The 26,049-nt window shown below is 40.8% G+C and overlaps 1 pseudogene across 1 annotated transcript; it reads left to right on the top strand.

Annotated features, from left to right (window-relative positions):
* Positions 1-3,421: 3,421 nt before the first annotated feature.
* Positions 3,422-17,210, top strand: LOC114302844 (protein NUCLEAR FUSION DEFECTIVE 4-like; annotated as a pseudogene). The gene is made up of 2 exons (XR_014327661.1): positions 3,422-5,151; positions 16,698-17,210. The product of XR_014327661.1 is annotated as a protein NUCLEAR FUSION DEFECTIVE 4-like (transcript).
* Positions 17,211-26,049: the final 8,839 nt, after the last annotated feature.

Genomic DNA, 26,049 nt, shown 5'->3' with positions numbered 1-26,049 from the left:
TGTAATAAAACTTTAAATCTCAGGAAATGAGATGTAATTTCCAAAAGATAAAGAAAAAATTGTAATAAATATAAATTTTAGGAGCGTCAGTGTAATTTACCCTTAATCATAATATTTTTATTTTATAATTATACTTCAAAAAATATATAATTATATTATTTTTTCTTTAATTATAATGTACATAGAATACCCACCGTGTTTCCGATATAAAGCATTTATTGCCTTCCCTTAGACTTGGTCTCCTAATGTAGTGTTCCCACTGCATCATTTAAATAAGTATAATTTTTAATTTTTTACAAAAAGATGTACAAAAATATAAAAAAAATGATATGACCTAAATAAACATACTTATTCAAATATATGCACTTATATCAATCCTACCAAATAATCCCTTAGTTTCTGGGGTTTTTTTTTTTGAGGTCCCTGGTATTATGATTTTATAGCATAAAGGACACTCAATATTTTTATAATGTCTAAGGTCTCTCAACATCAATCCAGAGAAAATTCAATCCAGAGAAAATTCAAATCCAGAGAAAATTCAACTAGAGAAAATTCAATCCAGTGAAATTCTTTGGTCCAAACCCAAAGAAAATTCAATTTCATCCAGAGAAATTCTGGACTTCCCAAAGAATTTCTCTGGGTTCAACCCAAAGAAAAATCAAATTTCTCTGGGTTCATTTTCAAATTCAAAGTTCTTTAGGTTCATTTATAAAATTTTCTCTGGATTCATTTTAACCAATTTTCTCTGGTTTATAAATTACTGTTCCATCTGATAATAGACCCTGCATTCGTGAAAGGAAAACTTTAATGTTGTGCTCAAGCATCATTAGGGATGACTAGTGGATTCTAATAATAAAAAAATGACTACTCTGTAATTGTTGATACCATCACTCAAGGATCACCTTAATTTTTCTAAGATCTGCACTTCCCAGCAGACGCAAGTTTATATATTTTGAAAATACATTACCTTCTATACTGAGCCAAAATCACCCTCCCCTATCTTGTTTGCTGCATCAAAGTTCGTAGTCGTAGCTTTTATCTGTCTTAAACAATCCAGTTTATAGGAGTGATGTTGAGTGTGAGGTTGTTCTTCGCAAAGAAATTCGGAGATTCTTGAAGATGTAGAGAAGACATGGTCGCAGAGGATTCTCTCCCTGTAGAAGACCGCCTTCACGGCGATCTTCATGGCGTGACTTCACTGGACACAGCATAGTTCGGTTCATATCTCTACAGATTGCTCAGATTCGCATTGAAAACGAAAGGTATAGAGAGTAAGAGCATGAAATAGTGTCACAATGAAAAAGATGAGATTCCTTTGGGATTTGACTGGACGAGAAGGAGATAGATACGTTTAGAGAGAGAGAGAAGGACCCTAGACAGTCAAATTTCTCTGATATAAGTTTAGGGATCTTAGGCATCAAAAAATAATTTTGTGGATCTCTTCCATTACGAAAAGTGGGAGAGGAACCCTAGACTAATTTTTCCTAGTTTCTGATCATCACGGCACTTTGTTGAGACTTACTACTTCAAGAAAGTAAATAGATTCGAGACTTCATTTTTTTTTAAAAAAAATTACATGATCAAAATTATATCAAACGGCACAATCTCAAATTATTGAGTAATTTTTAAATAAGGAGAATGATTTTCTCCGGTCTAAATTTTAAATTGGAGGGTGATGTTTGGATTCATGGTGCTTATCATTAGTCTCGTTTTGATGATCTAAATCGTTCATTTTATAAAGCACTTCGTGTATTTCATCCACTAAAAAAATTAAGTCGATTCGAGAACTGTAACTTGTTTAATTTTTCACTAAAAAAATACGCAACAATTGTGTTTTTTAAAATAAATCATATATTTTTTTAGTGACAAATGTAATAAATTGAATAAATTACAGTATTGGATCGACTTAATTTTTTTTTATGGACGAAATACACGAAATACTTGACAAAATGAATGGTTCGAATAATCAAAACGGAACCCATGGTAGGTTCCAAGGGTCCTAGACGGAAGGGAATCCTCCTCATTTAGATAAATATAGAGTACAAAAAATTTTCATAGAACTATATATAGAAATTAATTATAAAATTAGACACAATATATATATATATAGACAAATTAAAAAAAATTGAAAGTCGACTCAATGACAAAGAAAAATAATTAATCTCCTAATTTTGTCCCCCTCTAATTTCACTCCAATGATGTAGAATTAGAAAAGGTTAAAGATACGAGAGGGAGTGTGAGACCATTTTATATGAATCTTAGCCACGTCATTAGGGTGGAATTGGAAGGCCTCAATTAAAGGATGTAGCTGGACTAATTAACAAACTAAGGCTTCGTTTGGGAATATGCTAATTTAATAACTTTTTGACTATTTAGCTAAAATTTGAGTTAAAAAAAACTAGTATGTTTGAGATGATTTTTTGACTTTTTTACAAAAAGATGTGCAAAAAGTAGAGAAAAAAGAGAATTTTTGACTTTTTGGTATGAGTTATTGATTTTTTGATTTTTTTAGTGACTTTTTGCCAAACGAGGCCTAAATACAGAATGAGATGCAACATTCTCACAAAAGATGGGTCTCATACACGTGAGTCCTACGTATGTAAGACTTATCTCACATGTGGGACACATTTCTTGTGACAAAATTGTATCCCAAATAGAGTAATATTATATAAAATCATATATATATATATATATATATATGTATATATATATATATATTTATCCAATTTGATCCCTGGACACAAAGCAGTGTTTTAAGAAAATAATTAAAAGTTAATTTTTTAATTTTTTAATATTTTTAAAAAATATATATAAAAAATATGAAAAATGATATGAAATAAAATACTTTCTTAAAAGCGGCCAAAGCAATAAATTCCACATTAATAATATGTCTTGAAATGAGAAGAGATAATAAGAAATATAATTATGTTTAGCTATTTCCTGTGGGATAACTTTTAAGGTCAATTTTTTTCTCATTCTGTTTAGATAGTAAGGTGAGGTAAGAAAAGAAATAATTATAATTTTTTATTATTATATTTAGATGAATAAAAAATAAGAGGTATGATTTTTTATTTTTTTTATTTGAATAGAATAAATAAGAGAAAATAAATAATAAAAAAAAGTGCTTTATTTTATTTTATCAAAATAATCTTTCATAATAATAAGTTATATTTTTTTATAAAAGTAATTTTGGTATTTAAAATTTTTTTTGCTACATCCAAGTCTCGTCACTTTAGCCTGAAAAGTTGGTTTTGAGTTTTTTTTTTTTTTTTGACTAAAATAGTTACAAAAAAATAAAATAAATTTTTTAATTTAATAAGACAAAATATCATATTCAACCCATAATTACTACATTTTTTCTCTCATAAAATAATAAAAAATTCTTTCAAAATCAAACTTTTTAATCTTAAATTAAATTAAAAAATTAAAAAATCAACCCACTTTTTAAACGTTTCTTTTTAAGAAACAAAAACATAAATTTTTTATTATCTCTCACAATTTCTGACTTACCTAACCATGCAAACATAACTTTATTTCTTTTCAGACCAAAACCCTCTGTCCAAAAGGAGTGTAAATGTTCTATATATTGAGCACCGGACTCCAACACTCTTTTAACACCAAAAGCAAAGAGAGCAAAAAAAAAAAAAAAAAAAAAACCTTCACTCTCAACTCAACCAAAACAAATAGAAACAAAAATGGTGTTAGCCGACGGTGGTGGTTCAGCCAGCACCATGAAATCCCTACCCCTCCAAATCCTAACAGGGCGGTGGTTCATGGTATTCGCCTCCTTCCTCATCATGTCCACCGCCGAAGCCACCTACATGTTCGGACTCTACTCCGCCGAAATCAAATCCTCCTTAGGATACGACCAAACCACCCTCAACCTCCTCAGCTTCTTCAAAGACCTCGGTGCCAACGTCGGCATCCTCTCGGGCCTCATCAATGAGGTCACTCCTCCCTGGGTCGTCCTCTCCATCGGTGCCATTCTCAATTTCTTCGGCTACTTCATGATTTGGCTCTCTGTCAGCAAAAAAATCTCCACTCCCCAAGTCTGGCAAATGTGTCTCTACATTTGCATCGGCGCCAATTCCCAATCCTTCGCCAACACCAGCGCTCTAGTCACTTGTTCAAGAACTTCCCCGAGAGCCGCGGCGTTGTTTTGGGCATTCTCAAGGGGTTCGTTGGGTTGAGCGGAGCGATTATCACTCAGCTCTACCATGCTGTCTATGGAGACAACTTGAAATCGTTGATTTTACTTATTGGTTGGCTTCCAGCGGCAATTTTGTTTGCCTTTTTACGAACCATTCGGATCATGAAAGTGGTTCAACACCCGAATGAGTTAAAATTTTTCTATAATTTTCTTTATATTTCGCTAGGGTTAGCCGGGTTTTTAATGATTATGATCATTTTCCAGAAAAGGTTTAACTTTACGCAGAGCGAATACGGTGGCAGTGCTGCCGCCGTAGTCGTTCTGCTGTGTTTACCGCTCGTGGTAGTTATAAAAGAAGAGTATAGTATTTGGAAGAGCAAAAAAGAAGCCCAACTCCAACTCCAACCACAATCCATTGATTTGACTATCACAACCCAAAATCAAAATACAGAAACAATTTTACCACCATCGGCGACCAATAATAGTGGTGGAGAAGTGCTAGTACTACCAACATCACAAAAACAGGCTGATTCTGATTCAGTTTCCTGTTGGAGAACCATGTTCCAGCTACCAAACAGAGGCGATGACTACACAATCCTCCAAGCGCTCTTCAGCATCGACATGCTGATCCTCTTCTTCGCCACCATCTGCGGTGTCGGAGGAACTTTAACCGCCATCGACAACCTCGGTTAGATCGGAGCTTCTCCCGGATACCCAAAACGGAGCATTAGTACTTTCATATCACTCGTCAGCATATGGAATTACCTCGGCCTAGTTGTCGCCGGGTTCGTCTCAGAAATCTTTCAAACCAAATACAAGTTCCCTCGCCCCCTCATGCTCACCTTCATCCTCCTCCTCTCTTGCCTCGGTCACCTCCTCATCGCCTTCAACGTCCCCAGCGGCCTCTACATTGCATCAATCATAATCGGATTCTGTTTCGGAGCTCAATGGCCATTGCTGTTCGCAATCATATCCGAAGTATTTGGACTCAAATACTACTTGTGTGGGTAATTTTCTTACCACACTGCCCGCCTAGTAATCAGCTGGAGAGCACCGGAAGAATAGATGGCTCCAGTAACCTGTAATAGAAAGAAAGAGCTCCGGCGGTGGCTCTTCCACCCGGGGGCACTCCGACGATCTAGTCAGTATATCTCTCAAAGATAATCAAGTGCTAAACTCACAAGCTTGAGTATAAAACTGCGTACCTTAGACCCATGGGGGTGCCTCTCTTTTATAGTTAACTCAATCCAAGTCCTACTAGAAGCATGACTTCTATAGACTTCAATTTAGTGATTACTTAGGATTCCTCAAGAGATAAAGATAAACTCCCTAAGAGCTTTATCCTTATCTTGGCTAAGTCTCCTCTTTGTCCTAGGACTCTTGTCCCTTATCCGCTTATCTCGGATTTCAATATCTTCGGAGATAACCTCGGCAACTTTGAGATCACCTCGGCATAATTTCCATGACACGTGGCACCTCGGCCAAACACGTCGGCGTCGCCATGCCACGTGTTGGTACCCAAGAAATATATCCCCACAACTGCCCCCTAGGTTCTATTACCTCGGCATTCTGAGGTGATGGAACCTATATCGATATTTCTTTCTGCATAGTGGTTCAAAAACTGTTTGGCCGAGATAATGCATTCTCAAGCCGATGTGTTCTCTTCGGAGAACAAGAATCCAAATGAACTCCACCATGCGCATGAGCTGTCATGCATATCTAACCGTTCCTTTCACGTGCTCTGTCTTCATTGGCCCGTGTCTATGACGCGCCTGAAAGCTATCTTTTATTCGTCTGCGCCGTCTGACATATCCGGTGCTCCAGGCGCAATAAATGCCCTGTTTTGCCGCCGTTTTAAGTTTTTTACAAAACTTTTCTTTTCCTTTTCCTTTCTTCACTTTTTGCATTCTGATTTCTCGTTTTCTCTCTCTCTAAAAGTTCTAGCATTCTTCGAATCTGCCATTGCTCTAAGTCCCAAATTCTGTGACCATCCTTACTCTTCCATTCCCGCGAAGCTTTCGCTACTGTTACAACTGTCGTCTGGTCTCGGTGAATATTGCTTCGGCTTCATTTTATCCGGTAAGCAACAGGCCCTCTTACCCTCTTTTTCTAATTCTTGATTGTTTCTGAAGTTTCTTGCTATTACTATTCTATTTAAGTGCTATTCATGAATCATTCACCTGAATGCGTCTTATTTCATGACTTTTTCACATGCCATGAACACTTGCACTGTTTCACTACTGTTCTTGGCCCTCAACCCTTTTGTATTCTTCGTGTTCTTGATAGCCCATCCCTGTTCTTGTCTCTGAAACTTCGCTTTTGTTCTCTGTTTTTTGTGTTTTTACCAGATCTGTGTCCTCGATCTTCGTCTTTATAATTTTAGGTTTGGGATTTGTCTGCAGAACCTTCAATCTTTAGCAACCCTTTTGAAACACCTATTTTCTGAAACACAGCCTTCTGAACTTAGGCCGACGTTATGGGTATGTGGAGACATCGAGTAAATTCCCCAACAAAACTTGAATACTTTAGGCAGGAGTTCTCCATCCCAGCCGATGTTCACCTTAGGCTAGCTGGGGATGGTGATTCCATCATGCCCACAGATTATACGATGCCCTTTCCTATTGTAGCCTTTACTGAATGTGGACTCCGGCTTCCACTCAATCTCCTCTTTCACGAGGTTCTCCATTTCTATAGGTTGAACCCTATGCAACTTACCATCAACTCTTATCGAGTGATTAATGGTATCATAGCCCTGGCTAGGCAAGAGAACGTTAGGATCACCCTTGCCGATATCCAATTTTGTTATACCATGTGCCCCCTTAACCTGAAGGAAAGAGGTTATGTCTACTACCTCAAGCTGAGGTCTACCGAGTTCAAAATTGTAGCCGACCTCCCGGATTCCAACAAGGGAGCCGGGGATGACTTTGTCATTGCTTCGGGAAATTGGGAATTTGGCCCAGACGAAGATGTTCACCTCTACCCTCTTCCTCGAACAGTTAAAGAGGGCAAGGGTAAGAGCCCAGTGCCAATACTTAGTTGTTTCTTTTCCAAGTTTTCAAAAACTCTGTCTGTTTCTAATGTTGGTTTTGTTTTTCTTGCAGATCTTCATCGGCCACCCAAAAACTTTCGTCAATCCTTCTTCCCTAGAAAAGATTTAAAGAAGCTTCTAGAACTTCCAATTCACAAGCGCAAGGCTCCCCTGTTACTAAACTTTATTCCGACATACAAATCCACATTGCCCGACGTCCCGAAGAAAAAGAAGAAGAGCCTCTCTCCACCTACTGTCACAACTATAACCGCTTCTTCATCCCGAACAGATCAAGAGTCCACATCTGACCCAATCAATCAACCATCCACTTCGGCCCTATACTTGATCCCAATACCAAAAAGAAAACGCCGGCGACGCCTTGTCAAAACTGCCGAAATGGGTCGTGCAAAGCCAATTGCCCAAAATCTCATTGCCCAAAATCTCCTTGCCGACCTCCCGACTGATGCTGATGCTGTACCATCTCAACCAATGCCCCCACCGAAGCCAAAAAGAATCAAGAAGGCCCAGCCTAAGGCCAAGGCTGTTGAGGCTAAGGATAGCTTGCCTATCTCAAAACTGGCTGAGAGTAAGAAGACTTCTTCTGCTCCTGCAAAAAGGTCTGCCGAGACCCAGCCCTCTGAGTCCACCCAATCAAAGAAGCCGAGGTCTGCCTCAGCTACAACTTTGGGGTCCAAGAAACCCGATGTCCCCTGGGCACCAAAGTTGACTTTGGAGGATAGGCCAATTATGTCAACTAAGAGTGCCGACGACATTAATGTCGATGTCGCCCTTAGTACTGCTCTTCTCCTTCCAAGCGATCTGGAGCGAAATGCTGGGTACAACGAGTACGAAAACTACGCGCTAATGCTCCAGCACTCCGTTCAAGTAAGTATTTCTTGTTTTGTTTTTTCTTTCTGCTTCATACTTAGAGGATTTTTTAACACTTCTGTTTTTCGTTCAGGCCATCCAGCACGCCCATTCATTTTCGATGCAATCTTTTGAAAATCGGCAAAGAGTGGTCGACATGAAGAGGGAGATTTCTGCCCTAAAAAAGGACAGCAAATCTTTTGAATCAAAGATGAAGAAATTGGAAGATCAGGCCGAGGCCGCTACTAAGGCCCAGCAAATAGCCGAAGAAAAAGCGGAGTCTGCTGAGGCTATTAGAAAAGTTGCTGAAGCTGAAAAGGAGGAGTTTAAATCGAAAATGGCTCAGGCTGAGAAAGAGCTTTAAAAGGCTCTGGCCACAAAAAAAGCCGAAATCGAAGAAGCTGATGAGAAAGCCTATGCCTAGGGCATGGCCGACGTCACTGAGGACTACAAACTTCAAGTTAAGCAGGCATGCAACAGGGGCTTCTCCCTTGGTTGGATGGCTCTTGCCAAAAAACTCAACATCCCAGATGACTCGCCGTTGCGCGATGCTGAAGCTGTTCCTCTCCCATTTCCTCCTCTTTCACCTCCAAGTCAGGTTGAAGAAGAATCTAAGTCTGAGCTTGGAGCCGAAGATGAGGATAACGATGACGGTGATGCTCTAGTAAGGAAGCCCAAGGACGCTGGTGAGATCCAATCTCTTTCTCAGGATGATCAAATCCTAGACCTGACTCACGAAGAGGATGAGGAGGTTATTAAGGCGGCTACTCCTGAACAAGCATCATCTGACGTCCCTCCTACCGATGATAGTCTTAATCAAACACTTGCCGAAATTGATGCCGAGATCATGGCCGAGAAGGCTGCCGAAATAGCTTTTCAAGAACCCGCCGAGGTCCAAATTCAAATTGCTGCTGATGCTGAAGAATTATAACTTCCATGTCTTTGTACTTTTTTGTTTTTTGGACAATATAAGTTTCTTTGTATGGCCGATGTGCCTTTTCCTGTAAAGACGATTTACTTCTGGTAGGCCGTAGTGCCTTCTTCAATATGTAGCTACAACTGTTTTCTCTATAGATATTTCAATCTTTGTAATTTTCTGTTGATTGCTTCTGCATAGTTCTATACTTAGAATTTTTTGCATGCTTTTCCATTTTGCTTTCTTTGTATAATCTTCTCGGGGTTACGCACCTCGGGTGAAATAACGTCCAACTTCACTTCGGCAAGATACAGATCTGTAAACTCTTCATAAATTTCAACAAGTGTAAAACATATATTGTTTTAATGTCAATTTTGCAAACTGTTTTCCAAGTTTCAACAAGTATTTAAACAGCGATCTCGGTCTAACCTACTTGTAAATTGTTGCAAATTTCAACAAGTGTTAATATATATTGTAATTTTTTCTTCAAGTTATAACATTGATCTACTTGTAAATTGCTATGAATTTCAACAAGTGTTTAAACAATTTAGCTTTTACCTCAACCTGTAAATTGCTGCAAATTTCAATAGATGATCACATGTCGGCTTAACATTATCTTGTAAATTGCTACAAATTTCAACAAGTGTTAAGCATTTCCTTTGGTTAGATCATCCTGTAGATTGCTATAAGTGTGCAAACTATAACCTCGTCTTTTACTTCGACTTTGTAAATTGCTACAAATTTCAACAAGTGAAGAGAAACAGTAATCTCGGCTTAACTTCGACTTGTAAATTGCTACAAATTTCAACAAGTGAAGATAAGGAATCAGCTTAATTCCAACTTGTAAATTGCTACAAATTTCAACAAGTGAATTAAGGAATCAGCTTAATTCTAACTTGTAAATTGCTACAAATTTCAACAAGTGAATCAAGGAATTATCTCGGCTTAACTTCGACTTGTAAATTGCTACAAATTTCAACAAGTGAAGATAAGGAATCAGCTTAATTCCAACTTGTAAATTGCTACAAATTTCAACAAGTGAATTAAGGAATCAGCTTAATTCCAACTTGTAAATTGCTACAAATTTCAACAAGTGAATTAAGGAATCAGCTTAATTCCAACTTGTAAATTGCTACAAATTTCAACAAGTGAATTAAGGAATCAGCTTAATTCCAACTTGTAAATTGCTACAAATTTTAACAAGTGAATTAAGGAATTATCTCGGCTTAACTTCCGACTTGTAAATTGCTACAAATTTCAACAAGTGAAGATAAGGAATCAGCTTAACTCCAACTTGTAAATTGCTACAAATTTCAACAAGTGAGTTAAGTGTCTCTGTCTTCTCTCTGCCCCCAATGTGAACCTGAGTTCTACTTGGGTTCTCATTGTTCATGTTTCCAAAAACACCAATATGTAATTTCGTCAATCATATGTGTTGAAAGAATTCTGAAAAGACTTTATTGATGATATCGGCCAAAAAATGATGCACATCTAATGATAGAAAATTTTCAAATTACAAGTATTCCAAGGTCTGGGCAATGCTTTGCCCTCATTGTCCTCAAGCCGATAAGCTCCATTGCCTAATACTGAAGTAATTCTGTAGGGTCCTTCCTAGTTTGGGCCAAGCTTGCCTTCTCTGGGATCCTTCTTGTTCCCGACGACCTTTCTCAGGACTAGGTCGCCGACTTGAAAATCTCTTGGATTGACCTTCTTGTTGTAAGCTCTGGCAAGCTGTTGCTGGTATACTGCAAGCTGAATTGCAGCTTTCTCTCTTCGTTTTTCCAAAAGATCCAGATCTCGGGCTAGGAGTACGTCATTGGTGCCATTCTCTACTCATTGGGTTCTGATCCCTGGTATGCCGATCTCCAATGGGATGACTGCTTCTGTGCCATAAGCCATGGCGAAGAGGGATTCTTCTGTTGATCTTCTCGGTGTAGTCCGATATGCCCAAAGCACGTTGGGCAACTCATCTACCCACTTTCCTTTTGTTGCCTGCAGTCTTTTCTTTATTCCATCCAGAATTACTTTGTTGGATGCCTCTGCTTGCCCATTACTTTGGGGAAAACTTGGTGTTGAGAAATAATTCTTGATCTTGAATTTTGCACAAAAGTTCTTGATGAGTTTGCTGTCAAACTGTGTTCCGTTGTCGGCAACTATTGCTCTTGGAATCCCAAATCTGGTGATGATGTTTCTCCATATAAAGTTCTTGACGTCCACATCTCGGATTTTGGCAAGAGGTTCTGCCTCTATCCACTTTGTAAAATAGTCTGTTGCTACCAGTAAGTATTTTCTTTGCCCAGTTGCCTGGGGAAGTTGCCCAACTAGATCCATGCCCCATTGGGCGAACGGCCAAGGGCTGGATACTGGGTTCAGGTCAACAGCTGGCTGATGTATCAAAGGTGCAAACCTTTGGCATTGTTCATACTTCTTCACGTAGGCTTCAGCATCCTTTTGCATGTAGGGCCACCAATACCCCTGGGTAATGGCCCTGTGGGCTAATGATCTGCCCCCAGCGTGGCTTTCATAAATTCCTTCATGGATTTCATAAAGGAAATCTTCAACCTGCAAAGGGTGTACGCATCTTAAAAGGGGTCCAGTGAAGGATCTTCTGTAAAGATGTCCATCTTCTGTCAGACAGAATCTTCCAGATTTCAATCTAACTTTGTGTGCTTCCTTACGATCTTCTGGCAATTTTCCTTCTTTAAGGAATGCGATAATTGCATCCATCCAGCTTGGCTCCATGTCCACACACATTGCTTGCTGCTTTGTGCTCTCTGGTCCTATGCTCGGGCCCGACATGTAGTCGATCATAATTGTTCTTGTTTTTCCAATCTGAATTGAACTTGCCAGGTAAGCCAACGCGTCGGTGTGGGTGTTGTCATCTCGGCTAACCTGGAGTAGTCGGCAGTTCTGAAATAGAGTTGCTAAACTAATGACCTCTTTTGCATACGCCGACATCCTTTCGTCACTGGCAGCAAATTCACCTGTTGACTGGTTAACAATAAGTTGTGAATCACAAAAAACTATTACCTCATCTGCTTCTACTGTTGCTGCCAGTTTTAGCCCTACAATTAATGCTTCGTACTCCGCTTCATTGTTTGAGGCCTTGAACCCCAAACGGATGGACTGTTCTATTATTTCTTCATCAGGAGATATCAGCAGTACTCCTGCCCCCGCTCCTTGACGGTTTGAACTTCCATCGACGAAAAGTCTGAATGAATCGCAGATGTAGATGCTGCAGGGTCTGAGTTTTTCCTTCCTTTGTTCTTTTGCCTTTGGCTGGGCTTCTCATTGCTTGCTGGGATGCTGCTCATCTTGACTCAACGGAGCCTGATGTTCCATGGTTTCTGGGGTGAATTTTGCCACGAAGTCGGCCAAAACTTGGCCCTTTATTGCTGTTCTCAGCCTGAACTCCAGGTCATATTGGCCCAGGGCCATTGCCCATCTTGCTATCCTTCCTGTTAAGTCTCCTTGTTGTAACAAGGACTTTAGTGGGTGCTCTGTTAGGACCACAATCTTGTGTGCCTGAAAATAATGGTTCAACTTTTTTGAAGCCATTACTAAGGCCAGCATTAATTTTTCTAGCGGCAGATACCTTGTTTCTGCACTGGCCAAGGTTTTACTTACATAATAAACCGCTTTTTGCTCCCCTCTTTCTTCTCGGATTAGTACTGCACTTACTGCGTGTTCTGAAACTGCCAAGTACAAAAACAGTTCATCCCCTGGTTCTGGATTGGAAAGAACCGGAGTTGTGGTCAAGTACTTCTTTAGGTCGGCTAGAGCGGTTTCGCATTCTTCTGTCCATAGAAAGTCTGTGGCTTTTTTCACCAAGTTGAAGAAGGGTCTGCATTTATCTGAGCTTCTGCTAATGAATCTGTTTAGGGTTGCGGCCCTTCTAGTAAGCATCTGAACCTGTTTCGCCGACGTCGGGCTCTGCAGCTCTAGGATGGCCTTGATTTGGTCTGGGCTGGCCTCTATGCCCTTCCTCGTTACCAGATACCTAGAAACTTACCTGATCCAACTCCAAACGCGCACTTTGATGCGTTGAGTCGGAGCCGGTATGTTTTGAGTATATCAAAGATCTCTTTTAGGTCGGCAAGATGTCCCTTAGATTCTTTGGTCTTCACGACCATGTCATCGATGTAGACTTCTACCGTTTTGCCAATCAGGTGCTTGAACATTTTTGTTACTAACCTTTGGTAAGTTGCCCCTGCGTTTTTCAGCCCAAAAGGCATTACCTTGTAACAGTATAAGCCTTTAGGAGTGATGAACGCAGTCTTCTCCTCGTCTGGAGGGTACATGGCAATCTGGTGGTACCTCCTGTATGCATCTAGAAAACTCATCCTTTCATGTCCTGAAGTTGCATCTACTAGTTGGTTGATCTTGGGCAGAGGAAAGCTGTCTTTGGGGCAGGCTTTGTTGAGGCTGGTAAAGTCTACACAAACCCTCCATTTACCGTTCTTCTTTTTCACTACTACTGTGTTGGACAGCCATGTCGGATAGTGAACTTCTCAGATGGCCCTGGCTTCCAGAAGTTTGTCTACTTCTTCTTCTACCGCTTCGACGTGCGTCAACGTCGGTCTTCTGGCTCGTTGAATCACAGGTTTTGCCGACCTGTCGACATTCAGTCTGTGGCAAGTGACCTCGGGTCGATGCTAGGCATTTCATAAGGTGTCCAGGCGAACACCTAGATGTTGGTTCTCAAAAAATCTTCCAGTTCTCTTTCCTCTTCTTCGGCTAAGCCTGAACCGAGAAGAAAGAAACGTTCTTCGTTGCCCTCCTGGACTAGGATTTTCTTTAGTGTCTCTTCACTCTTTTCGGTTGGCTCCTTGCCGACATCATCTAGGACCTCCATGTCCTCGTCTTCAATCTCTGCCTCTTTTGGCTCTCAAATGTTGCAGGTGGACTTCGTTGCTGCCATGGAGTAACTTTTTGCCTGCAGTTGATCTCCTCTGATTTCTTCAATTCCATGCTCTGTGGGGAACCGTAGTAGTTGATGCAATGTTGAGGGAACTGCCCCCATTGCGTGCAACCATGGTCTTCCCAAGATGATGTTATATGGTGAGGGTGTGTCAATTACCATAAATTCTGTTTTGATCTTCTTAGTACCGGCTTGTACTTCCACGCTTGCTGCGCCTAGTGGCCATGTCGGCGTTCCATTGAAGCCGACCATAGGATTGTTGGATTGTTCCAGGTCGTCAGGATGAAGGCCCAGCTCCTTGTAATATCTGATATACATGATGTCACAAGAGCTGCCTTGATCTATTAGGATGCGTTTTACTTGGCATTCCCCAACCTGGAGGGATACTACCAAGGCATCATTATGTGGATGCTGGACCATATCTAGGTCGGCTTCAGTGAAGGTTATCATTGGTCCTTGGATTTCTTCAGGCCGAGGTCTTTTTTCCCCGATATGGTTGACATGCTGTAAATGCCTTACCTTCTGGGTCTCTCCTCTGACTTCGTTCTCATTGACCCTTGAGTGGATCACATTAACCACCCTTGGTTCTCTTGTCTGTGGTTGCTGTGCTGGAGGTGGTGGAGCTGCTGGTGCTTGTGGCAATCTTGCCTGTTCTTCTCTGGTCCTGGCCTCATCAACAAGGTCCCTCAGATGGCCTTGCCTTACCAAGTCTTCTAAGTGTGCTTTTAGGGCTTTGCAACCCTGGGTTGGGTGCCTTTCTTCATTATGGTAAGCACAACGCCCACCCATGTTTCTTCCCATGAATTCCTCTGGTGCTCTTGCTGGAGGTCTGAAATAGGGTTGGTTTCGTATTTGATCCAGGACTTTATGGATGGGGATTCGGAACATCGTCGTCACTGCCTGTTTGCCCTTTAATTCTGTTTCTTGTTTGGGTGGTCCGTTGTTACCTCGGCCTCGCTTCGGCGAGCCGTTTGCTTTCTCCTGCTTTATCTCTTTGTTTCCCGATGTGTCTTCCTTGGCTCTGGCGTATTTCTCAATTCTTACCATGAGCTCTTCCATGCTTTTTGGCAGTGTTTTTGCCAAAGACTTCCGTAGTGGGCAGTCATCTTTCAGTCCGTTCTTGAAAGATACGACCGCCACTTCTTGGTTGCATTCGGGTATTCGATTGAACACCTCGTAGTATCTCTTCGCGTAGGCCCTAAGGCCTTCTTCCTTGGTGATTCTTAAAGCCATCAGGGTGTCGACCCTCAAGGGCTGTAGTTTGTTCGTCACAAACCTGGCTACAAACATCTCGGCCAGGCCTTCCCATGTCTTTACGCTTCCCTTTGGCAGCTTATGGAACCAATCGGATGCAATTTCCCCAAAGGATGAGGGAAATACTTTACAGAGCAATGGCTCGTTCCCACTGTATAATGCCATTGAATTCAGGTATAGTCCAACATGAAAGTTGGGGTCTGACTTACCATCATAAATTTGGAACCTCAGCATACTGAATCTCTTTGGTGCTTCAAATTTATCCAGTTCCACCGAGAATGGTGTTCTCGGCTTAACTTTAGAAGTCACCTCGATTTCAACATTCTGCTGCCTCCTTTTGAAGTAGTCCCTCAAGTCTTCCTTACTCCTACCTGGAGCTCGGCTATCTCCGGACTTCAATCTTTTCGGCACACTACTTTCGGCCTCGTGGTGGGCCCGTTTCGATCTTTCTCCATGGGTTGCGTCAAAGCAGAGCGCTTGCCCTGGAACATGCCGATGTTCTTTAGGCCCTGGATCCTTCATGCGATGTGCCCTTCGGGACTCTTCTTGCCTTGGTTCCTCTCGTCCGACTTCCCTGGAACGTCGGTAAGAGTGGCTTGCACTCCTGGTGTGCTGAGGGGCTTCGGGGATTGCTTTTCTTCCTCCCTTCTGGGTATTAATCGCTGGCATCGGTGTATCTTGCAGTGGGTACGGTGGCTGCATAACATTGTTTTGCATCATGAAGTTGACCACTGACTGTAGGTTTGCCAGCTTGTTTGCCAAGTCTTTTACTTCCTCATCCTTTCGTAAGCACCTATCCCTCCAAACCTGAAGGTTATCTTCATTGTAGTACTTGCTTTGGTTTGTCCTTTTTGTAGCGTCGCCCTCCTGGCCGACGTCTTTTTCTCCGTGGCCCTGGTCATGATTATCTACACTGTGGTTGTCTCCTTCAACATCAAGGTCGATTGGACTACCACTCCCAGCAGGAGTTTCGCCCCCAATGTTTTCCCCTTGTCCGTCACTGGCCATCTATTCTTCTAAGATTCCCACAGACGGCATTGTGTGGGTAATTTTCTTACCACACTACCCGCCTAGTAATCAGCTGGAGAGCACCGGCAGAATAGATGGCTCCAGTAACCTGTAACAGAAAGAAAGGGCTCCGGCGGTGGTTCTTCCACCCGGGGGCACTCCGACGATCTAGTCAGTATATCTCTCAAAGATAATCAAGTGCTAAACTCACAAGCTTGAGTATAAAACTGCGTACCTTAGACCCATGGGGGTGCCTCTCTTTTATAGTTAACTCAATCCAAGTCCTACTAGAAGCATGACTTCTATAGACTTCAATTTAGTGATTACTTAGGATTCCTCAAGAGATAAAGATAAACTCCCTAAGAGCTTTATCCTTATCTTGGCTAAGTCTCCTCTTTGTCCTAGGATTCTTGTCCCTTATCCGCTTATCTCGGATTTCGATATCTTCGGAGATAACCTCGGCAACTTTGAGATCACCTCGGCATAATTTCCATGACATGTGGCATCTCGGCCAAACACGTCGGCGTCGCCATGCCACGTGTTGGTACCCAAGAAATATATCCCCACACTACTCCACATTATACAATTTTGGATCGGTGGCGAGTCCAATTGGATCGTATATACTCAATGTTAAAGTCACTGGACATTTGTACGATAAGGAAGCTGAACGACAGGGGGCGATCAGGAAGGCCGGGCAGGACTTGAATTGTGTTGGGGTGGATTGTTTTAAGCTTTCTTTCATTATTATCACCGCGGTGACAGTGTTAGGAGCGCTTGTTTCGGTGCTTTTGGTAATCAGGACTAGGAAGTTTTATAGGAGTGATATTTATAAGAAGTTTAGGGAGGAGGCGGAGAAGGAGATGGCGGTGGCCGGAAATGGGGCGGCCGGACCGGTGTCGGAGACGAAAGTGCGGTGAAGATTGGTGGATGTGATGATGGGTAGATAGAATGACAGATTAGGAGGACAAGGGTACATACATAGATACATATAATATAGTGTGGTTTCTTGAATGGCAAAACTCCCAGTTTGTTTTTACTCCTTCCCATTTTATGTTCAATTTTCCCATTTTCTTGGACAGAATCTTGTAATGCTAGTCAAAACATAATCAATTATGATTTAAGTGGGTGATTTAAACTCAAAATAATAATTCTTGTGATAATGTGCTGCATAGAATTCTATTCAGTGGGTTTAGTTTTAATTTTTTGAAAATTAAATTTTTTATTTTTATTTTTAATGAATATTTTTAAAAATTTTAGTAATTTTTTAATTTTGTTATATGCACTTTATTTAGATGTATCTAAATAGTAAAATATTTGTGAAAAAATATTTTAAAAAATTAATAACTACACAAAAATATAAAAAATGTACTAAATTAAATTTTCATTTTTTTTTTGTATTTTTGGTATTTGGTGAATTTTTTAAAGATTTTTTTCACAAATATTATACTTTTTAAGTGTATTTATGTTAAGTGTGTCTAATTTTTTTAAAAAAAAAGGTTATTCAATGAAGACAAAAAAAAATACGAAAAATAAAAAAGTAGAATTTTCTGAAAAGTAAATTCTAAAAACTGAAACCAAACAGAGTGATTTGTATTTTCTTTGTCAAGTAGCCTACCTACGGGTACAATGAGATCTGAAGTTGAAGCAGATAGAGCAGCGACAAATATTGATATCGTATCATAACCTTCTTAGGCCTCGTTTAGGAAGTTATAGTTTTAGCCTAAAAATAAAAAAGTTATTAAAAAAAATCAAAAAGCTTATAACCTATACAAAAAATCAAAAATTCTTTTTTCTCTCTACTTTTTTACATATCTTTTCATAAAAAAAAATCAAAAAGTCATTCCAAATATATAAAAAATTTTATCTCATATTTTAGCCAAAAAGTTAAAAAATTATTAAAATAATCTGTTCCCAAACAAGGTCTTACTAATAGCTAATATTCTATCTTGTAACCAAAAAAAAAATACAGATGACAAATGATGACTCATATTTATTATAATTTACAAACAAAAAATGACCCACTTAGGCCATCTCCAACGGTTCATCAGATTGATTATCAAATTTTAAGTTGATGAAAAAGGATAACTTTTATCTTTCTAATGGTTTCATCAAAATGATATCAAATTGAGAATAGAACAAAATTTTCACCAAACTGAGGAGCTGAGTCAGATTTCACCATTTCACTGTACGTTTACAGTGGAAGTGGATTCCACCGGACAACCGGCTGGACATCCCGCCGGTTGTCCCATCAGTCGTCCAACATGTAGTGTTTGGCCTGCGAACTGGAACTGGTGCAAAAGTTGGTTGCTTTTGTGTCACTAAGAATAAATTCGACATTGATATAGATTTAAATTTCTATCAAAATGCAACATGAAAAAGTTGCATGATATATAGATTTCAATTTAAATTTAAATTAACCGTTCAACAGTTGCAGCTCCAATAAGTTACCGTTGGTGTTGCAGAGTATTTGACAAAGTTACTGTTGCTGTGATCTATAAAATATACCAATCTTTTCATTTCACTATATCATTATAATTTCTATATTTCTTTGTGAGTTTCAGTTTGAAAATATCATTACAATTTTTATTTTCTTTGTGAGTTTCAATGTATATTATCTCTTTCTCAGCTTTAGTGTATATCATTACAATATATTTCACTGTCTGAGTTGGATATTGTATCATACTGAATTTTCTTCAAATTATGAAAGATTTTGAAATGTTTGAGGAATCACAAACTTCAGAGCAGCACACTGATATTCATTTTATTTCGAAAACTTCTCGTGTTTCTCATGGCAAAGCATTCGCAATTATAGAAAATGAAACTTTATGTAGATCTCGGTTGACAGTCTCTCAAGATCCCATTATTGGTAATAGTTAGACCATGGCCATATTTTGGGAACGAGTACTCGTTTATTTTAATTCATAATTGAGCGGTGAATCAAATCGAAATCGTATTTCTTTGTCTCGTCGTTGATCTGTCATGCCACATATGTTCTATTAAATCATTGTGGAGGACATGATATGCATTTTTATCTCTAATATCTAAATGACGAAACATAAATGATTAGAAGTCATTGTTAGTACTACTGGTGAGTTGGTTGATAAAATATCATAATCGAAATCAAGATGCTCCTCTCTCTCATCTTTAACAATCATATTGTATAATATAACACAACTCTTCATTATGTTCCCAAGCATTTTCGGATTCCAAAAACGTACGGCACTACCTATAATTGCAAATCGAGATTGGAGAACTCCAAATGCCCGCTCTATATCCTTTCTTGTTGATTCTTGCATCATTGCAAAATGTTGCTTCTTTGCTCCTTGGGGAGAAGAGATTGTTTGAACCAGGATTGCCCATTAAGGGTATATACCATCAGCAAGGTAGTAACCTATATTATAACTGTGCCCATTAATAGTGTAATGGACAAGGGGAGCTATACCTTGGGCAAGATCAGAAAATAAGGGCAATCGATCCAACACATTCAAGTCATTGTGTGATCCAGGCATTCCAAAAAATGTATGTCAAATCCACAAGTCATATGAAGCTACTGTTTCAAGAATGATGGTTGGCTTTTTCTGATGGCCTACATATTGACCTTGCCATGCCGTTGGACAATTTTTCCACTCCCAATGCATGCAATATAAACTTCCCAACATACCTGGAAACCCACAAACCTTTCCAACAGTTAGTAATCTAGCAATATCAGTTGTTGTTCGAGATCTTAAGTATTCTGATCCAAAGATTTCAATTACTGAATTGCAAAAGTGTTGCAAACTTTTAATTGCAGTGCTTTCCCCAATATGTACATAATCGTCAACTGCATCTGCTACCATTCTATATGACAATATTCTCATTGTTGCAGTCATCTTTTGTAGGGGAGACGATCTAAGGATATGAGCTTTATCTTGTTTTTGAACAAAATATGGATTGTGTGCTTCAATGGCATTCAAAATTCGCAGATATAGAGGATGACGCATTCGAAAACGTTTTCGAAATGTTGCAAGTAGATAAACTGGATTTGCCGCAAAAAAATCTGCAAACAATCGCTTATGACCCTTCCATCGATCGTGACGTATGTAATTATGTCCTACAACAGAACCACCTCTTTTCTTTGATCAATTAGTTGATTACAACATCTGAATCATAGTAGCATTATTTATTTCATAAACCCCCAAAAGTGTGACCATTTTTTCATCATTAGACTCATCATCAGAGGATGAGAAAGAAGAAGAGGATGAAAATGAAGTGAACATGTAAGAATTTGAGATACTCATTATGCTCTAGTTTCAGTTCTGGTTGGTTGCAGATATAACGTACCTCTTTTCTAGTATATGGTACATAGATTAATGTGTTTATATCAATTTTTTGAAGGAAATCATTATTGGAGGTACAAAAAAATGGAAAAGATTTAATGGAAGAAAAAGAAATGGAAAATGAATCGGGAAACAAAAATAGAGGGAAAAAAAATTTAGTTGTCTTGTCCAATCGACCGACCGGTCGTCTAGTTGGACGTCCCGTACCTTTTGATGCAAGTTACAGTACAACCGTTGGAGCGGCTGATATCAGATTGAGGAAGTTGTCTTTTTTTTCTCAGATTTGATGAAAAAATTGGTGAATCGTTGGAGATGCTCTTAGGGATGTTTGGAGAGTGACTACTTTTTTTTGACTATTTAGTTATTTTAGTAAGCTATTTTAATTTTTAATTTTTAAAAAATGAGTTAAATTTTTTGTTTAATTATTACATTGAAAAATATGTTTAAAATGATATGAGAAGAGAAATGACAAAAATAGCCTTGATGATTGAATGATTGCACTTGTTTAAAAAATTTTGAAAGGCAAAATCGTCTTTTCAGGTACCTAAGCCAGCCCTGCAACGCCCCGCGTGGACTTGTTGCAGATGGTTGTGCTGGTTTTTTTGTTTGCATAGGTTCTTTTTTTTTGAATTTTTTTTTTATTACTTTGAGGGTATTTTAATCCGAATAATATTAGGGATTACGAAAAAAATATTATGAAATACATTATGAAAATTTTTCATCTTTTGATTAGTGTGTAGTGTTTTATTGTGTGTGTAATCTAAAGATGAAGAATCTTTCATGATCATTTTCATGATATTTTTTTCATCATCCCTGAGAGGGTAATTTATAAGTAAATTGGGCCGAGCTGGATAATGGGCCGTTCTGTGGACCGCAGTAAGAAAGGGCTGAGTAAAGGGCCTTGTAAGTTAACCCGGTCCAAAAGAGCCTTATAATTAGCTCGGTCACCCCGGTCAGAGTGATAGGAGTTAGCTCAGTCATACCCTTCTGAGCCAAGGTATTTTTAGCTTTCCTTAGGACCTTGCTACGGATTAGCTCGGTCCAAGCTCGTTATAGTTAGCACGGTTTTAGCAGGAGAACCCGAGGTACACGCAGTGAAGGGAAGAACCGAGCTAGTTAAAGCTCGGTCATTTCAGCCAGTTTAGCATGGCTATGATAGCTCGGTCGTTTTGTCACACCACCGAGGTAAAACCATCTCACTTGGTTTAAGCAGTGAGGGGGGTGTTGAAGGATAAGCATTATCTTTCTGGAATATGATTCCTAGGAGGACTCTGCATGGAGGAATAAGAGTTCTACTAGGATTGTGCCACACGAAACCTATAAAAGCTCACAACATCACCTACGGAGAGGTAATAGAATTTTGGTTCCTAAATTCACAGAGCTTTTGTGTCTATTGTCTATTGTGCTGACTTAGGCATCGGAGGGGTTTCCGGCACACACTCACCGGTTAGCTCACGTTTGTGTTTTCAGGTAGTAAAGTGACGACGTTTGGAGGAGCGCAAACTTGATCAACAGGATTATACGAGAAGAATTATTTCGTGCTCGCACAATTGGCGCCATCTGTGGGAATCACAGAAAGAACAAAACCTCTTGATCAAAGTTTTCCTCGCTAGATTAGACGCAATGACGCACAATGAAAATTTGCCGCAGTCCGCCATTGATGGACAAACCCCAGAGAGAGGTGGAAGGTGCAAAGGTTTGCCTTCCATCCCTCCCATGGCAGATTTAGAGCCCCAGCGATAGAACCCCCGGAGGGATGCAAGGGGAAGGCGGGGTAACAGCCCCCATCACTCTCAGAGCCTCGAAAGGCAGAGGCGGAGGATTGACCTTCAGGTTCTGGAGGATTGCGTGAAGGAACAGGATGAGTTGATATGAAGGATGGTGGCGGACATGGAGTTGATGAAGCGCCAGATAAAAGGAAAAAGGGGTGGCGATAGGAGAGGGGCGCAAAGGCAGTACGCCTCCTCGTCACTCGAAAAGTCGTGGTAGACACACCATGGCATCACAAGCAGAGAGTAGGAGCCTTAGAATAGGCGACACTCAAACAAGGACGTTCAGAACTCATTACTCCAGGTTTGAAAGAACGAGAACTAAGAGGTCATATACTGAAGGAAGCATCTATTGGCCCTCGCGCACGCATCAGACGTCATCCAGGCAGACGGAGTTGCCCAGATTGTCTGATTTGCGAACTGTGCTTGACGAAAGGGCAATGTGGAAGGAGGATGCCAGTGCACGCGACCCGCACAGAGTTTCAACCCTTCAGCGGTTGGCTCCTCGGATGCATGGAAGCGTCGAGATAGGAATGCCAATACTGCACCTTTCTTACGAACCAACAGATAAAGTATTGGCAAGGCTACATAGCTCGCCGTTCGTTCCGGCGATTGAGAACGCACCATTACCTTCAGGCTTCATCCAGCCTAAATTTACGACTTACGAGGGAAAGACAGACCCCTATATGCATCTAAGCCACTTTCGCCAGGTCATGGCTGTATACCAGCGGAACGAGGCTTTGATGTGCATCCTATTCCCATCCAGCCTTGGCGACTTAGGTTTAACCTGGTTCGAAAGGCCACCAAAAGATAGCATAGCCTCCTGGGTGCAATTAGCGGAGGTGTTCGTGACTAGGTTCCGAACGAATACCAAAACGCCAATAGAGATCGATCAGCTACTCTTCATTGACATGAGCGACAAGGAGACGCTGAAATCCTACAATAGTCGCTACTGGGAGACCTTCAACCAGATAAGAGACTGCCCCACCAATCTTGCCATCGCGCAGTACAAAAGAGGGCTACCAGTCGGAAACAAGTTGAGGGACTCAATCACAACGACGCCCCCTCACGATGGAGGCCTTGATGGAAAGAGTACACCAGCTTATTCGGGTGGAGGAGAACGACACACGTGCTAAAGCCAAATCTGGCACAACAACAATGCCAGATAAAAAGACTACAGCAAAAGTCAACACGATAGAACACCCAAGCAGGAATGGGCGAGGCAGGTGGGCCAACAGAGAGGACTCAAACAAAAGGTGGCTAGAGTCCGCACTGCCATCATTACGGTGTTCAAAAAACCGATCTAACGAATTCTCAGTGAAATACACGATGAACCTTTCGTCAAATGGCTAGCTAAGTTGGGAGAAGCACAAAAAGACTATGACGAGAGGTCTCGGTGTACCTTTCATGATGAAAAGGGACACCGCACTGAATATTGCACGCCATTGAGGCAGTATTTGGAGAAGCTAGTGGCGGGTGGGCATCTGGACCAATACATAAAAGGATGGACACAGCCAGCCCCCCAGAACCACAACATCCCAGATGGGATGCCAGTCAACGCTCCACCTCAAGACGTGATTAACGTAATACATGGAGTACTTGAACCTGAGCGGATATGTGAGCTCAGAGGCACAATCAAAAAGGCTGAGCACTTAAGAGAGGTATTAAGTGCACAACCTGTCATCAAGAAGGGGAGAGCAGAGGCCACGAATGTCATATCCTTTTCAGATAAAGACTTGGCGAGGATATATTGTCCTCACAATGATGCTCTAGTCGTCACTCTACGCGTCAAGGATTTTGACGTCAAACGGATTTTGATTGACCAAGGGAGCTTACGTGAGATTATGTATTACGAAACCTTCAAACAGCTGAAATTGAAGGATAAAGACTTGGCACCTGCAACGTCCTCCCTGATCAGATTCAATTCAATGCCTGAATGGCCAATGGGCAAGATAATTCTCCCCGTCAGAGCAGGAAGCATGACAAAACAGATGGAATTCTGGGCATTGAAAGTCCCTTCCACCTACAATATAATCTTGGGAAGGACATGGCTGCATGTCATGCGATCAGTAACGTCAACCTACCATCAGGTATTACGATTCCCCAACGAAGCCGGAGTAATTGAAGAGGTCTTTGGAGACCAAATTATATCTAAGCAATACTTCGTTACAATAAATGGCAGCCGAGCTGCCAAAGGATATGTACAAATGGTGGAAGAACCTGAGAGCAATGAGTTGTTCGTGGATGTTGGCACAGCCGCTAAACAGAAGGCAGTGGAGGACTTGGTACAAGTAAAGATAGATGAAAGAGACCCAAATAAGTTCTTTCTGCTTGGCTCGTCTTTGTCCAGCACTGAGAGGATAGAGGCGGTGGAATTCCTAACCTCTAACATCGAAGTGTTTGCTTGGACACCGTATGACATGCTAAGCATTGACCCAAACTTCATCTGTCACCAATTGAACGTCCATCCAACTGTCAGGCCAATTATACAACGCACTCGCAGATTAGCACTTCACCACGCCGAGATAGTGGCGGAAGAAGTGGGAAACCTTCTAGAGACAGGAGCTATCAGAGAAGTGCACTATCCCAAGTGGATATCCAATACAGTGGTGGTGCCAAAGAAGAATGGAAAATGGCGTGTCTGCATGGACTACAAAACAGTCAACAAGACATGCCCAAAGGATAACTTTCCCTTACCCAGGATAAACCAACCGGTAGACTTGACGGTGGGACACAACCGACTTAGCTTTCTTGATGCGTACAGAGGGTACCATCAGATCGCTATGTATGAGCCTGACCAGGAGGTCACATCTTTTACGACGCCCAGAGGGTTATATTATTATAAGGTCATGCCCTTTGGCCCAAAGAACACAGGGGCAACATTCCAGCGGATGATCACCAAGATATTTGAACCATTGTTAGGCAGAACAATGGAAGCTTACATAGATGACATGGTGGTCAAGAGCAAGGATGAGAAGGACCATCTCAGGGACCTAGGTGAAATGTTCCAGATCCTGAAGAAGCACAAGTTGCGCCTTAACGCATCCAAGTGCGCGTTCGGCGTAAGATCAGGCAAATTTCTAGGTTTCCTGGTGACCAACCGAGGTATTGAGGAAGACCCCTCCCAGATCAAAGCAATCCAGGACCTAGAAAGGCCCAACTCAGTGAAAGAAGTACAGCATCTCACAGGCATGGCAGCTGCACTCAACCGATTCATAAGTCGGTCGTTAGACAGATGCCGACCATTCTTCCAAGCACTGAAAGACAAGTTTGAATGCGATGAAGAATGCGACTGCGCCCTTGAAAGATTGAAAGAATACATGTCTTCTCTACCGTTACTAGTAACCCCAATACCTGGAAAAGAGCTCTTTTTGTACCTGGCCGTTTCACAGCATGCAGTCAGCGCGGTGTTGGTTAGAACGGAAGGAATCCAACACCTGACCATCTTTTATGTCAACAAGACATTGCTGGGCACAGAAACCAGGTACTTACCATTGGAAAAGATGGCCTTAGCCTTTATGATGGCATCAAGGAAGCTATCGCATTACTTTCACGCCCACACCATAATCGTTCTCACAGTTTTTCCATTAAAAGCTTTGTTTGAGAGGGCAAACTTTTTCGGGTGAATCTTGAAGTGGACGGTGGAATTGGGGCAGTACGATATCAAGTTTCAGCCCAGAACCGCAATAAAAGCCCAAACTTTGGCAGACTTTGTGGCTGAGTTCACGCCAGGAAGCCATCACATCTGCCCAGTCGATTTAACTAGAACAATCGAAATGGGGACAGAAAGCGTCGCAGTAAATACGCAACCCCTAATACC

Source organism: Camellia sinensis, chromosome 1 (assembly GCF_055761805.1).
Source record: "Camellia sinensis isolate YWXY chromosome 1, ASM5576180v1, whole genome shotgun sequence".
In the NCBI taxonomy this organism is placed as follows: domain Eukaryota; kingdom Viridiplantae; phylum Streptophyta; class Magnoliopsida; order Ericales; family Theaceae; genus Camellia; species Camellia sinensis.
The sequence above is the reverse complement of the archived record's forward strand: the minus strand, read 5'-3'. Positions and strand labels throughout refer to the sequence as shown.